Genomic DNA, 13,872 nt, shown 5'->3' with positions numbered 1-13,872 from the left:
TAGTCGCGCGATGCTGGCTCAATAAGAAAAAGAAGACACCCGGCTGGATTACAATAACACAATACGACACCAATGTTTCAATTCTCAAGACCTCCGGAGGAGATTATATTCGTACGGAAAGGTCAGATTACAGGGGCTAGAGGTATAATCACAGAAAGACAGGCACTTAGACACACTCTTATATTAACCCCGGACAGACGACAGACAAACGGGACAACGGCTGACTCACACGGGGGTTGATGACAGGAAAGCGGGTATCGATGGCTCCAGGTCCTCCTGGGCTCGGGGCAGGGTACAGTACGGTCCGGTCCGGTCCAAAGATGCGGGGAGGTATCGTCGCGCTGGGGGTGGCGGTGGCTTCTCTCTCCAAGCTGAGGCGCATCTGTCGTCACGTCCGGCGCGGGGCCGCGTATATCCGGCGGGGAGTGACACGCCCTCGGCTCGTTAGCTCCGCCCCAGATGGAATCGGCACGTTGCTTCTCATTGGGTGCGTGGGGGGGTTACTGGCTCCGCCCCTGACGAGGAGCTGACAGCCAGCCCCTTCGGGGTAACGCCGTGGAGCGCATGGTCATGGCGGGTAACCGAGCCGGTGTGAGGACGCACACTCCCCGCCCCTCTGTTGTTGTAGTCGTAGTTGTAGTTGTAATTGTTGTTGTAGTTGTTGTTTGGGGAAGAAGATGGGAGGAGGTATGGGAAAGGTCCTAAACTCACTACTGATGCCATATAATCACATTCTGGTGCAACGAAGAGTCATAATTAATGGAAACGAGGCCTTAACTGACATAGATTAAGAATAACTAGGAAGATGTCCGAAAGTTGTCTACGTGTGGTGCGGTGGACCTGGGCACGACATTTAATGGGGGAATAAGGGGAAGGTCGGCTCTACTGATTGTTATTTACATGCAATGGGACTAGGGAATGGGGGATTGGGGAAAGTTGGGGAGTATTGGAGAAAATAGGGGAATATTTACAAGCGGATATGGAGGCCAAATTCCATATTCGCAACATTGCACCCTTCTCTACCCTCGGGGCGTCCCGACCCAATAAATTTTTACCTACTTTAGTGTGGCACGCAATGTAGTTCCCTCTACTATTAACTCTACCCTGAGTGCGACAGTTTTACAGATGTTCACAAATGAGTAAATATGTCCCCCTGCGACGTTGCACCCTTCTCCTCACAGAAACACACCCACAGGATAACCGAATCCGGAAAGAATTCTCAAACTACACATACAGCCGGTAGGGAGCATTATTTACAAGACTACGCTGCTATTTACACTACGATCCAGGACCTGTTTTTGGAGGAACACATGCAGATGTTATGCATAGAGAGAGCGCGCTTGCCAGCATCGATACACCAACCCACGAGTGCTCTGTGGCCGACGGCCTTTAATAACGTGCAGAGCACCCTTCCCGAGCATCAAAAGCACCACCCCACCACCAATCGGTGTAGTCACCATTGTTCATTGGAATAAAAATAAATTCGACAACCCCTAACCCTGCAGGTGTCTCTTGCTCTTCTTGTGGTGCACTTGGTGTTAACTAAAAGTGGTTCACCTGTATGGCATAGGTGCCACGTTGACCCATAGGTCCATCCCCGGGTGGTGCTTGGCCGCAAACGAACTGCGGTCCATTGTGGGTGGCCACAAACATTGCGGTCCATATGGTGTATCGATCCCGGCAGCAAACAGCGAAAGTGCAGGCCCACAACTGCGCAGCCAGCACCTCTCTCTCCTCTCTCTCTACCCCAAAGCCAGATCCTCGGAGGTGGGAGACAAAAGAAGCAGACAAGTGAGTAAGGTGGTAAGGGCGCAAAAGTGCACGCAATGTAAGGTGATGCACACTGGGGGCACATGGGAACCAGGTGAGACAGGTACGTTCCTATCGTACGCCCCCCCCCCCCCCCCACCAGGTAACCTACATGGCCCCTCCCTTACCCCTTACTGTATCCACAAAACACAACACTACCCATAAACATCTACTTTACAAATCAACAAACATCCCTACTGTCTTCCCCGTTCCTCCCATAAACCAAATTCGTCTTCTCTCCCTCCTAACCAATCAAATTTGCCATTTTCAACTCTCATCAAAATTTGCCATTACCAATTCATCATCAGTCCCTCCTAGGGAGGGAGAGATGGAATCACCCCAATGTCTCATCCACGTCGTGATGCGTCTCACAAATCCACAGCAATCTCATTTCCTGCAACAAACAAAGAAAACACAGGTGTGGAGTCATCATCATCACCACAGGTAAGTGGCTGCGTATGGTGCGACAGGTTCATCAATCCTAACTATTTCCTAAGTGACTTTAACAACTTTACACTACCCGGGGTCTTTCTCCGGCCAAACCATTGGCCCTCTTACACTATGGGTTCTAAAAACCAATTCCCATTGGCCAAACTGTGGTGCGCTTCAATTTGGGGTCTCACTCCCCCGATTCATCTCCCGGTGCCCTCGCACAATTTCTGGGCTGCGGCGTGTACCTCTCCCAGTGGGTCTACCCACCTGCACACCTCCACCACTGCAGTTGCCTCCGAGCTTACCTGCTCCTTGCCCTAACCTAACTACCTGGGGAAGGCCCTCTGGCACTCTCCCCACTGGACTCTACCATTCCAGTCGTCCGCAGGTGCCCTCTCTGGCACTGGGCTACCCGGGTCCGTCCTCCGGATCCTCGGGCCCCATCCACAACTCTACCGGCTCCCAGAGCCCACCTGCGGCCTCACCTGGCCGACATCCTCACAGTGGTGGAGTGCCCAACCAACTACACGCACTAACAGGCTACACGCCCAGCCATTTCCACAACACTAATGCACCCATTCACAACACCATTCTGCAACCGCACCACAGATGCCAATATCCAATCACAATTTACCTGTACCCTCTACCTAACACTTACACTACCCGCCCCGGGTATCCGTGATGGGGGTCCACTCTTCCCCCATTCACACCTTCGCACCATGCACACCACTCCGTACCACTTACTCCAACTCTCTCCACACACCTGTACCTGCACACCTGTGCTCTCACACCTGGTGCCACCTGCACCCTTCTCTCCCCAAGCGCATTCGCGCTGGTCCACAACACTCACTACTCATACACTGCTCCACACACCTGTCCAGTTGCACACCTGTGCAATCACACCTGTTCAATTCTCGCACACACAGCATCATCTCAGCTAACTACTCCCTTCTGAAACTTGCGCTTCCCAGTCGTCCCTTTAAACTATTGCGCTCCCACGTCATTATCATCCACACTAATCTACCTGCGTCCCCACTACAGGTATCAGTCACTAACTAAACTTAACGTTACCTAATGTCAATCTCTTCTAGATCCCTACAATATAACCTAACCCACCCGGGCTAGTTTTCACTGCCATACACCCCATAAACTATAGCTCCTTTGCCCCACATGGGAAGGGTGGCAGGGATGCCATCCCACCACATCGGGGGTCTCTCACTACCAATTTTGCACATCAAATTTCAACAAATTAAAAATTTGCCAATCATCTGCCAATCACTGTACCATTACCAATCATCACTCTGCCAATCCTTTGCCAATCACCAAATTTTGTTTTTCTCCAATTTTGGGTCCAAAACACTATCCTCATCACCCAGTCGACTCACTAATACCTCTCGGTGCGCCAATCCCTGTCCAAAGCCCGGCTTCGTAAAGCCAAGCAATGGATGCTGGTGGCTTTGTGCCAGCGGCTGGATGCGTCCGGCACTCGGTGCAGGGACGGGGGCTTACCCGGGCCGAGATCCCACGCATCACCTCGGCGTGGAGCCATCCCATGTCCCGATCTCGACCTGCCGGACTGCCTCAACAAAAAGTGGTCGCCATGACGACCCTTTCTATCGGGCTGCCCGCTCCGCCTAGTGGAGCACGGACGCGGCCGTTCAAAGCGAGGCCCAGCACGCACCGAGGGCCCGCTTCGGCTAAAAGTCGCTCTAAACTCTATCCCGTCTAACGTCGATGCTTCACCTGGACGCTTACACCCCGCAGCCCGTTCCTTGCTCACACATCCAGCTGTGCCCATGCTCCTCGTACCCTTCCTTACACACCCAGGTACACCCATTCCACTCACAGCCTTGGTCACACACCTGACCACCGAACACTTTGGCACACATTCGTTGCTCGCACACCTCACCAATACACCGCTTCGCGCCCCCTCCTCTGTCACCTCCTCTGTGACAATCACAGGTGTGCCCTCATTCGCACACCCAACCACGTGCCTCACCACCAACTCCAGCGTGCATTCCCACTCACGCTCTACCATTCCAGGTGTACATCCTTCCATCCCAGGTGTACATCCTCGCTCACCTGTCACAACCAGCTCACTCTCCTTGTCACTCTCACTACTCTCACCTCCACTCGTGACAACGCACTCACCCTTTCTCTTGACAGCACACTCTTTCCCCATGCACCTGTCCGTCACACACCTTTCTCGCGCACACTCTCCCGTTACACCCTCTGTAACACTCACCACAGGTGGACACTCTTCCTTACTTCTGACAGCGCACTCTTTCCTCATGCACCTGTCCGTCACACACCTTTCTCGCGCACACCCTTGCGCACACTCTCCCGCTACACCCTCTGTAACACTTACCACACCGCGCTTCCATGTGCTCCCTCGCACACGCGCTACGACCGACTCGCTCTCGCCAGCACCCTCGCTACTCCTTGGCACGCACTTTTTCCTCACACACCCCAGAGTCGGACTTTCTCGCACACCTCCTTTTTCGCACACCAGACCTGTCGCACACTTCACCAATGGCCTCTCACGAACACCCGGGTCCATCTCGACCCCCAAGCTTATTAAATCCCCTGGCGCATCATACGCACGACCATATTAGTCACCACTTACACCGGGTCCTCTTCCTCTTCGCTTCTCCTCCATCACCTGCGAATCCCTCATCCGGTTAATGAGCACATCATCACGATCCAAACACAGACTTTGGACCAATTCTTTTACTTCCTCTTTTATCTCTTTGTTATCCCCTCTCCGTCGCTTCTTAATTTCGCTCATCCCTTCTTCCACTTCTTCTAGTTTCTGCTTCACCTCTTTTATTCCCCGGTACGTCTCCTCAAGCTCGTCCTCCAAGGCTACCTTGACCGTTTCCATGTGCGTCCTCACCTGCCGGTCCTTCGTCTCCATTACCTCTATCACCTCGTCCAACCTCGTTGTCAGTCCCTCACGTACTATCTGACATTCCCTCTTTGTCGCTATCAAGTCGTTTTTTATGTCGTTTTGTGTCGCTTTTAACCCTCCTAATACCGCAGTGTTCCTTTGAACCTGCTCCACTAACTCCGTTTGTCCCACCGTCAGCTGCTCCACCTCCTGCGTCAGGTCCTCTATGCCCCCTTGTAACTTTACAGTCCCCTTTCTCACCTCCTTCTCCATGTGCTCCTTACAGTGCCTCACCTCCTCGCGCACTCCTCCGACCTCCTCACTCACTCCTCTTCTGATCTGCTCTCCCATCACTTGCATCTCCTGCCTAGATGCCACCCTCATCTGCTCCATTTCCTCCCTGTGAGCATCCAGTTTGGTTTCTACCCCCATTCTGACCCCTTCTATCTGCTGCCCCATTTGGTTAACTTCCCTTTCCGCTTGGTCCCTCATGTCCCTCAATTTGCCTTCCATACTGTTTTCTAACCCCTCTAACCCATTTTTCACTCCCTCTATCTGATTCTCCTGGGCAGCCATTCTATTTTCTACCCCCGTTAACCCATGTTTCACCTCTTTTATCCCGTTGTCTAACCCCTCAAAATTATTGTCTAACTTCCCAAATTTCTTGTCTAACTTCTCAAAATTATTGTCTAACCCCTCACTGGTACCCCTCGCTTCGTCCCTCATTACCCCCATTTGGTTTCCCAAGTCATTCCTCAGGTCTTCACTTGTCTGGACCATGAGCGCCTTTATTTGTTCCATAAATAGGCCCCAATCCATCGGCGGCGCTGCTACGGTCGCGGGCGCGGTGACCAGCGAGGCGCCATTTTGTGCGTTTGCTACCCCCGCTGTTTCGCTCTCCTCACGTGTCTCAATTTGGTCCTGGACCGACCCTGCTTCACTCTCCCCTACCGGACCCCAGCCGTCTTGATCCGCCATAGCGCGACTTTCAAAATTCGGGTTTTGTAACACAAAACAAATTTCGGCCGCTCCAAATTTTGACCAAATTTTTTTTTTTCCTCTATTCGTTTTTTTTTCTTTCAAAATTTGGTCGGGCCTCGAATCTCACTCCCGACACCAATTGTTACAGACGTGGCTTGGATGTTATTTACCGAGCGGTTTTATGGTATGACCACGTCTGCACAAGTTACCCGATTGTGCCCGAACGTTGACTAGTCGCGCGATGCTGGCTCAATAAGAAAAAGAAGACACCCGGCTGGATTACAATAACACAATACGACACCAATGTTTCAATTCTCAAGACCTCCGGAGGAGATTATATTCGTACGGAAAGGTCAGATTACAGGGGCTAGAGGTATAATCACAGAAAGACAGGCACTTAGACACACTCTTATATTAACCCCGGACAGACGACAGACAAACGGGACAACGGCTGACTCACACGGGGGTTGATGACAGGAAAGCGGGTATCGATGGCTCCAGGTCCTCCTGGGCTCGGGGCAGGGTACAGTACGGTCCGGTCCGGTCCAAAGATGCGGGGAGGTATCGTCGCGCTGGGGGTGGCGGTGGCTTCTCTCTCCAAGCTGAGGCGCATCTGTCGTCACGTCCGGCGCGGGGCCGCGTATATCCGGCGGGGAGTGACACGCCCTCGGCTCGTTAGCTCCGCCCCAGATGGAATCGGCACGTTGCTTCTCATTGGGTGCGTGGGGGGGTTACTGGCTCCGCCCCTGACGAGGAGCTGACAGCCAGCCCCTTCGGGGTAACGCCGTGGAGCGCATGGTCATGGCGGGTAACCGAGCCGGTGTGAGGACGCACACTCCCCGCCCCTCTGTTGTTGTAGTCGTAGTTGTAGTTGTAATTGTTGTTGTAGTTGTTGTTTGGGGAAGAAGATGGGAGGAGGTATGGGAAAGGTCCTAAACTCACTACTGATGCCATATAATCACATTCTGGTGCAACGAAGAGTCATAATTAATGGAAACGAGGCCTTAACTGACATAGATTAAGAATAACTAGGAAGATGTCCGAAAGTTGTCTACGTGTGGTGCGGTGGACCTGGGCACGACATTTAATGGGGGAATAAGGGGAAGGTCGGCTCTACTGATTGTTATTTACATGCAATGGGACTAGGGAATGGGGGATTGGGGAAAGTTGGGGAGTATTGGAGAAAATAGGGGAATATTTACAAGCGGATATGGAGGCCAAATTCCATATTCGCAACATTGCACCCTTCTCTACCCTCGGGGCGTCCCGACCCGATAAATTTTTACCTACTTTAGTGTGGCACGCAATGTAGTTCCCTCTACTATTAACTCTACCCTGAGTGCGACAGTTTTACAGATGTTCACAAATGAGTAAATATGTCCCCCTGCGACGTTGCACCCTTCTCCTCACAGAAACACACCCACAGGATAACCGAATCCGGAAAGAATTCTCAAACTACACATACAGCCGGTAGGGAGCATTATTTACAAGACTACGCTGCTATTTACACTACGATCCAGGACCTGTTTTTGGAGGAACACATGCAGATGTTATGCATAGAGAGAGCGCGCTTGCCAGCATCGATACACCAACCCACGAGTGCTCTGTGGCCGACGGCCTTTAATAACGTGCAGAGCACCCTTCCCGAGCATCAAAAGCACCACCCCACCACCAATCGGTGTAGTCACCATTGTTCATTGGAATAAAAATAAATTCGACAACCCCTAACCCTGCAGGTGTCTCTTGCTCTTCTTGTGGTGCACTTGGTGTTAACTAAAAGTGGTTCACCTGTATGGCATAGGTGCCACGTTGACCCATAGGTCCATCCCCGGGTGGTGCTTGGCCGCAAACGAACTGCGGTCCATTGTGGGTGGCCACAAACATTGCGGTCCATATGGTGTATCGATCCCGGCAGCAAACAGCGAAAGTGCAGGCCCACAACTGCGCAGCCAGCACCTCTCTCTCCTCTCTCTCTACCCCAAAGCCAGATCCTCGGAGGTGGGAGACAAAAGAAGCAGACAAGTGAGTAAGGTGGTAAGGGCGCAAAAGTGCACGCAATGTAAGGTGATGCACACTGGGGGCACATGGGAACCAGGTGAGACAGGTACGTTCCTATCGTACGCCCCCCCCCCCCACCAGGTAACCTACATGGCCCCTCCCTTACCCCTTACTGTATCCACAAAACACAACACTACCCATAAACATCTACTTTACAAATCAACAAACATCCCTACTGTCTTCCCCGTTCCTCCCATAAACCAAATTCGTCTTCTCTCCCTCCTAACCAATCAAATTTGCCATTTTCAACTCTCATCAAAATTTGCCATTACCAATTCATCATCAGTCCCTCCTAGGGAGGGAGAGATGGAATCACCCCAATGTCTCATCCACGTCGTGATGCGTCTCACAAATCCACAGCAATCTCATTTCCTGCAACAAACAAAGAAAACACAGGTGTGGAGTCATCATCATCACCACAGGTAAGTGGCTGCGTATGGTGCGACAGGTTCATCAATCCTAACTATTTCCTAAGTGACTTTAACAACTTTACACTACCCGGGGTCTTTCTCCGGCCAAACCATTGGCCCTCTTACACTATGGGTTCTAAAAACCAATTCCCATTGGCCAAACTGTGGTGCGCTTCAATTTGGGGTCTCACTCCCCCGATTCATCTCCCGGTGCCCTCGCACAATTTCTGGGCTGCGGCGTGTACCTCTCCCAGTGGGTCTACCCACCTGCACACCTCCACCACTGCAGTTGCCTCCGAGCTTACCTGCTCCTTGCCCTAACCTAACTACCTGGGGAAGGCCCTCTGGCACTCTCCCCACTGGACTCTACCATTCCAGTCGTCCGCAGGTGCCCTCTCTGGCACTGGGCTACCCGGGTCCGCCCTCCGGATCCTCGGGCCCCATCCACAACTCTACCGGCTCCCAGAGCCCACCTGCGGCCTCACCTGGCCGACATCCTCACAGTGGTGGAGTGCCCAACCAACTACACGCACTAACAGGCTACACGCCCAGCCATTTCCACAACACTAATGCACCCATTCACAACACCATTCTGCAACCGCACCACAGATGCCAATATCCAATCACAATTTACCTGTACCCTCTACCTAACACTTACACTACCCGCCCCGGGTATCCGTGATGGGGGTCCACTCTTCCCCCATTCACACCTTCGCACCATGCACACCACTCCGTACCACTTACTCCAACTCTCTCCACACACCTGTACCTGCACACCTGTGCTCTCACACCTGGTGCCACCTGCACCCTTCTCTCCCCAAGCGCATTCGCGCTGGTCCACAACACTCACTACTCATACACTGCTCCACACACCTGTCCAGTTGCACACCTGTGCAATCACACCTGTTCAATTCTCGCACACACAGCATCATCTCAGCTAACTACTCCCTTCTGAAACTTGCGCTTCCCAGTCGTCCCTTTAAACTATTGCGCTCCCACGTCATTATCATCCACACTAATCTACCTGCGTCCCCACTACAGGTATCAGTCACTAACTAAACTTAACGTTACCTAATGTCAATCTCTTCTAGATCCCTACAATATAACCTAACCCACCCGGGCTAGTTTTCACTGCCATACACCCCATAAACTATAGCTCCTTTGCCCCACATGGGAAGGGTGGCAGGGATGCCATCCCACCACATCGGGGGTCTCTCACTACCAATTTTGCACATCAAATTTCAACAAATTAAAAATTTGCCAATCATCTGCCAATCACTGTACCATTACCAATCATCACTCTGCCAATCCTTTGCCAATCACCAAATTTTGTTTTTCTCCAATTTTGGGTCCAAAACACTATCCTCATCACCCAGTCGACTCACTAATACCTCTCGGTGCGCCAATCCCTGTCCAAAGCCCGGCTTCGTAAAGCCAAGCAATGGATGCTGGTGGCTTTGTGCCAGCGGCTGGATGCGTCCGGCACTCGGTGCAGGGACGGGGGCTTACCCGGGCCGAGATCCCACGCATCACCTCGGCGTGGAGCCATCCCATGTCCCGATCTCGACCTGCCGGACTGCCTCAACAAAAAGTGGTCGCCATGACGACCCTTTCTATCGGGCTGCCCGCTCCGCCTAGTGGAGCACGGACGCGGCCGTTCAAAGCGAGGCCCAGCACGCACCGAGGGCCCGCTTCGGCTAAAAGTCGCTCTAAACTCTATCCCGTCTAACGTCGATGCTTCACCTGGACGCTTACACCCCGCAGCCCGTTCCTTGCTCACACATCCAGCTGTGCCCATGCTCCTCGTACCCTTCCTTACACACCCAGGTACACCCATTCCACTCACAGCCTTGGTCACACACCTGACCACCGAACACTTTGGCACACATTCGTTGCTCGCACACCTCACCAATACACCGCTTCGCGCCCCCTCCTCTGTCACCTCCTCTGTGACAATCACAGGTGTGCCCTCATTCGCACACCCAACCACGTGCCTCACCACCAACTCCAGCGTGCATTCCCACTCACGCTCTACCATTCCAGGTGTACATCCTTCCATCCCAGGTGTACATCCTCGCTCACCTGTCACAACCAGCTCACTCTCCTTGTCACTCTCACTACTCTCACCTCCACTCGTGACAACGCACTCACCCTTTCTCTTGACAGCACACTCTTTCCCCATGCACCTGTCCGTCACACACCTTTCTCGCGCACACTCTCCCGTTACACCCTCTGTAACACTCACCACAGGTGGACACTCTTCCTTACTTCTGACAGCGCACTCTTTCCTCATGCACCTGTCCGTCACACACCTTTCTCGCGCACACCCTTGCGCACACTCTCCCGCTACACCCTCTGTAACACTTACCACACCGCGCTTCCATGTGCTCCCTCGCACACGCGCTACGACCGACTCGCTCTCGCCAGCACCCTCGCTACTCCTTGGCACGCACTTTTTCCTCACACACCCCAGAGTCGGACTTTCTCGCACACCTCCTTTTTCGCACACCAGACCTGTCGCACACTTCACCAATGGCCTCTCACGAACACCCGGGTCCATCTCGACCCCCAAGCTTATTAAATCCCCTGGCGCATCATACGCACGACCATATTGGTCACCACTTACACCGGGTCCTCTTCCTCTTCGCTTCTCCTCCATCACCTGCGAATCCCTCATCCGGTTAATGAGCACATCATCACGATCCAAACACAGACTTTGGACCAATTCTTTTACTTCCTCTTTTATCTCTTTGTTATCCCCTCTCCGTCGCTTCTTAATTTCGCTCATCCCTTCTTCCACTTCTTCTAGTTTCTGCTTCACCTCTTTTATTCCCCGGTACGTCTCCTCAAGCTCGTCCTCCAAGGCTACCTTGACCGTTTCCATGTGCGTCCTCACCTGCCGGTCCTTCGTCTCCATTACCTCTATCACCTCGTCCAACCTCGTTGTCAGTCCCTCACGTACTATCTGACATTCCCTCTTTGTCGCTATCAAGTCGTTTTTTATGTCGTTTTGTGTCGCTTTTAACCCTCCTAATACCGCAGTGTTCCTTTGAACCTGCTCCACTAACTCCGTTTGTCCCACCGTCAGCTGCTCCACCTCCTGCGTCAGGTCCTCTATGCCCCCTTGTAACTTTACAGTCCCCTTTCTCACCTCCTTCTCCATGTGCTCCTTACAGTGCCTCACCTCCTCGCGCACTCCTCCGACCTCCTCACTCACTCCTCTTCTGATCTGCTCTCCCATCACTTGCATCTCCTGCCTAGATGCCACCCTCATCTGCTCCATTTCCTCCCTGTGAGCATCCAGTTTGGTTTCTACCCCCATTCTGACCCCTTCTATCTGCTGCCCCATTTGGTTAACTTCCCTTTCCGCTTGGTCCCTCATGTCCCTCAATTTGCCTTCCATACTGTTTTCTAACCCCTCTAACCCATTTTTCACTCCCTCTATCTGATTCTCCTGGGCAGCCATTCTATTTTCTACCCCCGTTAACCCATGTTTCACCTCTTTTATCCCGTTGTCTAACCCCTCAAAATTATTGTCTAACTTCCCAAATTTCTTGTCTAACTTCTCAAAATTATTGTCTAACCCCTCACTGGTACCCCTCGCTTCGTCCCTCATTACCCCCATTTGGTTTCCCAAGTCATTCCTCAGGTCTTCACTTGTCTGGACCATGAGCGCCTTTATTTGTTCCATAAATAGGCCCCAATCCATCGGCGGCGCTGCTACGGTCGCGGGCGCGGTGACCAGCGAGGCGCCATTTTGTGCGTTTGCTACCCCCGCTGTTTCGCTCTCCTCACGTGTCTCAATTTGGTCCTGGACCGACCCTGCTTCACTCTCCCCTACCGGACCCCAGCCGTCTTGATCCGCCATAGCGCGACTTTCAAAATTCGGGTTTTGTAACACAAAACAAATTTCGGCCGCTCCAAATTTTGACCAAATTTTTTTTTTTCCTCTATTCGTTTTTTTTTTTTTCAAAATTTGGTCGGGCCTCGAATCTCACTCCCGACACCAATTGTTACAGACGTGGCTTGGATGTTATTTACCGAGCGGTTTTATGGTATGACCACGTCTGCACAAGTTACCCGATTGTGCCCGAACGTTGACTAGTCGCGCGATGCTGGCTCAATAAGAAAAAGAAGACACCCGGCTGGATTACAATACCACAATACGACACCAATGTTTCAATTCTCAAGACCTCCGGAGGAGATTATATTCGTACGGAAAGGTCAGATTACAGGGGCTAGAGGTATAATCACAGAAAGACAGGCACTTAGACACACTCTTATATTAACCCCGGACAGACGACAGACAAACGGGACAACGGCTGACTCACACGGGGGTTGATGACAGGAAAGCGGGTATCGATGGCTCCAGGTCCTCCTGGGCTCGGGGCAGGGTACAGTACGGTCCGGTCCGGTCCAAAGATGCGGGGAGGTATCGTCGCGCTGGGGGTGGCGGTGGCTTCTCTCTCCAAGCTGAGGCGCATCTGTCGTCACGTCCGGCGCGGGGCCGCGTATATCCGGCGGGGAGTGACACGCCCTCGGCTCGTTAGCTCCGCCCCAGATGGAATCGGCACGTTGCTTCTCATTGGGTGCGTGGGGGGGTTACTGGCTCCGCCCCTGACGAGGAGCTGACAGCCAGCCCCTTCGGGGTAACGCCGTGGAGCGCATGGTCATGGCGGGTAACCGAGCCGGTGTGAGGACGCACACTCCCCGCCCCTCTGTTGTTGTAGTCGTAGTTGTAGTTGTAATTGTTGTTGTAGTTGTTGTTTGGGGAAGAAGATGGGAGGAGGTATGGGAAAGGTCCTAAACTCACTACTGATGCCATATAATCACATTCTGGTGCAACGAAGAGTCATAATTAATGGAAACGAGGCCTTAACTGACATAGATTAAGAATAACTAGGAAGATGTCCGAAAGTTGTCTACGTGTGGTGCGGTGGACCTGGGCACGACATTTAATGGGGGAATAAGGGGAAGGTCGGCTCTACTGATTGTTATTTACATGCAATGGGACTAGGGAATGGGGGATTGGGGAAAGTTGGGGAGTATTGGAGAAAATAGGGGAATATTTACAAGCGGATATGGAGGCCAAATTCCATATTCGCAACAATATGTACTTATGTATCCATAAGTACTTATATCTTATGTACTTATGTATCCATAAGTACTTATATCTTATGTACTTATGTATCCATAAGTACTTATATCTTATGTACTTATGTATCCATAAGTACTTATATCTTATGTACTTATGTATCCATAAATACTTATATCTTATGTACTTATGTATCC

At 52.1% G+C, this 13,872-nt stretch overlaps 1 protein-coding gene across 3 annotated transcripts in view; it reads left to right on the top strand.

The window, feature by feature from the left end:
• The window catches only part of LOC137413562 (protein HEG homolog 1), a 238,483-nt gene that overhangs the window by 134,250 nt on the left and 90,361 nt on the right, over positions 1–13,872 (top strand). The window lies entirely within an intron of this gene.

This window comes from Myxine glutinosa, chromosome 7 (genome assembly GCF_964187855.1).
Source record: "Myxine glutinosa chromosome 7, kmMyxGlut1.1, whole genome shotgun sequence".
Taxonomy (NCBI): Eukaryota; Metazoa; Chordata; class Myxini; order Myxiniformes; family Myxinidae; genus Myxine; species Myxine glutinosa.
The sequence above is the reverse complement of the archived record's forward strand: the minus strand, read 5'-3'. Positions and strand labels throughout refer to the sequence as shown.